General features: G+C 42.6%; 1 long non-coding RNA gene across 1 annotated transcript; it reads left to right on the top strand.

Annotated features, from left to right (window-relative positions):
• Positions 1-625: 625 nt before the first annotated feature.
• LOC114032900 lies at positions 626-3,239 on the top strand. The gene is made up of 3 exons (XR_003567895.1): positions 626-876; positions 2,147-2,288; positions 3,082-3,239. It is a non-coding gene; the product is annotated as an uncharacterized LOC114032900 (long non-coding RNA).
• The last annotated feature ends 309 nt before the right edge of the window (positions 3,240-3,548 follow it).

Below are 3,548 nucleotides of genomic sequence, written 5' to 3' on the forward strand. Positions count from 1 at the left end.
CTACTTAGTGAGCTCCAAGGCTCAGGCCATTGGTAATCTATGCTGGTCTGTTGTTGGGAGTGGGAGGAGGGAGTCCCTTGCTACCTTTCAATCTTCCCTAGAATATGTACAAAAACATGGAGATGACTCTGGAGGTCAATGAACCAATCATTGAATGAACAATGAGAACCTACTAGGTATAAGTCATGGTACTTGCCACAAGGATGAATAAGACAATCCTTGCCTTCTCTGACCTTCTGGTATAGCTGGGAAGACAGAACATGACTGATTCTGTTCAGACTCAGAGGGTTGAACTACGAGCTATGGGTAGAAGCTGTTGATTCAGATTTCAGCGGCTATAAGGGAAAACTTAACAGGAGAGCCCATTCAAAAAATAGAATGAATAGTCTTGGAAGGATCTCCTTCACTAGCCTACTTCAGGTGGCCCCTTGTGGGAATTCTATAGCCAGGTGTCCTTGCTTAGGTATAGGACAATGTTTCAGAGCAGAGTCTCTTAGCCTTTTTTGTGTCATGGGTCCTTTGGGAGTTTGGTGAAGCCTCAAGGTTCCTGCTCAAAATAATATAAATGCATAAAATGAAATACATCAGGTGATGAAGGAAACCAATTATCAAAATATTAAAACAAAACAAATCCACAGATCCCCTTGAAATCTATCCAATGATCATCTGTGGACACCAGGCTAAGCATCTCTGCCTTAGAAGATTCCAGAGCTAACTGCTTTCTCCACCCTTTTCCTACCTCCTCCCCATTCTCTTAGGTATGCCAGTTTCTACAAGGTGCCACAGTCAAAAACACCCCCAGAACAGCAAGTCCCTTATGCCATCAAGGGCAACCAGTGGGTTGGCTTTGATGATGTGGAGAGTGTGGAGACCAAGGTAAGTGTGACCAAGGTGATGGACACAATGAGGCAACCCTGGCTACACTCAGAATGCAAAGAAAGGAGGCATAGAAGCCTCCAGGGTGGCTCTAAGATGAAGTTCCAGTGGTTTCTTTAGGCTAAGGTCAATAGTGGGGTTAAAAAATCCTCTGAGGACCTGAGGCATAGAAGATTGAAAGGGGGGAAGGAAAAGAAGAAAGAGAAGAACAGAGCAAGGGAGGAAGAAAGTAGAAATGAAAGAGGGAAAGAAAGAAGAAAAAAAGAAGGAAGGAAAGCAGAAAGGAACCAAGGGAAGGCAACAAAGATGGAAAGGAGCAAAGAAGAAAAAAGTAAAAAAGGAAGGCAGGAAAGAAGGAAAGAAAGAGAAAAGAAAATAGAAGCAAAGAAGGGAAAGAAGCAAAAAAGAAAGTAAACAAATCAAGAAAAAAGAAGAAAAAAGGAAGGAAAGAGGGAGAGAGGAAAGAAAGAAAAAAGGAAGAAAGGAATGAAACAAGGAAACAAGCAAGGAATGAGGAAGAAAGCAAAGAAGGAAGAAAGGAGAAGAAAGTAAAAAGGAAGCAAAGAAGAAAGGAAGCAAGGAAGGAAGGAAGAAAAGGAAGGAAGGAAGGACGAGAGGACAGATGAAACAAAGAAGGAAGGAAAGCAGAAAAGAAGGAATAAAGAAAGGAAAGAAGCAAAGAAAGAAGGATGGAAAAGAGGAAGAAGAAAGAAAGAAGAGAATAAGAGAAAAGTGATGATGATGGTAATGAGTATTGATGTTCCCACCCTCTTAATCTTAGGGACTTCTCTGGAGCACAACTGTACCACCAGTTACTTGCCTCTGTTCTGGGCAAGGGCTGGTGGGGGCAGCTCTCTTGTTTCCATAGTTACCTGTTCTATTTTTGCTCCTCATGGTTAGCATCACCCATCTGGCCATCTCCAAGGCCACTGTAATTGAAGCAGTCCCCTTTGTATGGTCCATGGTCCCTGAATCCTGGTGTCTGTGTCTGCTCAATTATTCCATGGAGCATTGTTGTGTAGGGGAGAAAGTGAGGGAAGTAAAGGAAGGTATCTACCCTATCTTCTGAGGATGTAGGGTCTGTGGGCTCCCTCAGTTTCCTCTTCCTACCAGGATGCCCTTTTCTCTGTCTAATCTAAATGTTTGCTGCTAAATTAACCCATTCCCTCATCTGAACCAGAGTCTAATGTTGAGTCATTCCCAGAGACCTAGGAAGACCACTAGGTGCTCTTTTCAGCCTCCCTGCCACATCCCTGTATATTTCCTTCAGGTCCAGTATTTGAAGAACTCAAGATTGGGAGGGCCCATGATTTGGTCCATCGACTTGGATGATTTTACTTTTAAATTCTGCAAAAAGTGTTCATTTCTGCTCCTCCAGGCAATCAAGAAAACACTGGACTCTGCCAATAAAGGTAATGGAAAAGTGAAGGAATAGTTGCCCATTCGAGGTAATTATGTGAAGTGGGAAAGGCTCTGGACTTTGAGTCAGAAGACCTGAATTCAAATTCCAACTTTGTTGAGTACTAGCTGTGTAAATTTGGTCAAGTCGCATCCCTCTCAAACTAAGTTTCTTTCTCTAAAATGAGGAAGATAGACTCGATATCCTCAAAGATCCTTTGGCTTCTGACATTCTATGATAGTACAAGATTGGAGGAATGATATACAAATACATTTGGGTATTTGCATTGTTGCGCTTCTAGGTGGTGCAATAGTACATACAGTGCCAAGCCTGGAGTTGGGAAGACTCCTCTTTATGAGTTCAAATCTAGTCTCAGACAATTCCTAGCTGTATGGCCCTGGGCAAGTCACTTAACCTTGTTTGCCTCAGTTTCTTCATCTGTAAAATGAGCTGGAGAATGAAATGGGAAACAGCTCCAGTATCTTTGCCAGGAAAATTCCAAATGGGGTCATGAAGAATGGGACATGACTGAAAACAACTGAACAACAACATTTGCATTGTTATAAAGATATTCATCCCATTACTTCTCATCTCTGTCCCAGGGAAGTTCTTCTAGACCCTGTTCTTATCTCTGGTTCTCTCAGGCTTGACAAACAAACAAACAGACAAAAAGAAATGAAAACAAAACCAGAGCCCTCTGACAGAAGGGCTTGATGAACTGTTCCCCAGGTTCCGATCGGCTTGTGTCCCTGTTTCAAGAGCAGATGGTCTTGGTTTTGACTATTCTCTCTTCTTTTTATCCACAGTTTAAACTAGAAACTGAACACCTGGCATTCCTCCACCTTGACAGTGCTCACAGATGGATGCCCTGAGACTGTGGCTAGCTTTGCTGTCCTACCCACTCCACCAGACAGCCTCACTTCATTCTCAAGCTGCTGAACAGAATAAAATAGAAATGATTCTATCTAAGAAAACTGAGTGCTTCTATTTTACCCTTACAATAGCATTTTGTCTTCACATTCAGACAGTCCCAAACCTATTGGGGCTGAAGTCACCCCCCTCCTAATTTGAGACCAAACTGCACTTTTCTCATTATCTCACCCAACCTCCTACTTCCACCTCTGCTTTCTGAAACATCGTCCTACAAGACTAGGAGACATTTCCCTGGTATATCCATCACTGATTACAGAAAGTCTTTTGCTTTTGTCTGCCCAAGGCTTGGGGGGGACTCAAGAAAGAAAGAACCAATATAATAATTGGCTTTCTAATGGCC

This window comes from Vombatus ursinus, unplaced genomic scaffold (assembly GCF_900497805.2).
Source record: "Vombatus ursinus unplaced genomic scaffold, bare-nosed wombat genome assembly UNPS02005867.1, whole genome shotgun sequence".
Lineage (NCBI taxonomy): Eukaryota > Metazoa > Chordata > Mammalia > Diprotodontia > Vombatidae > Vombatus > Vombatus ursinus.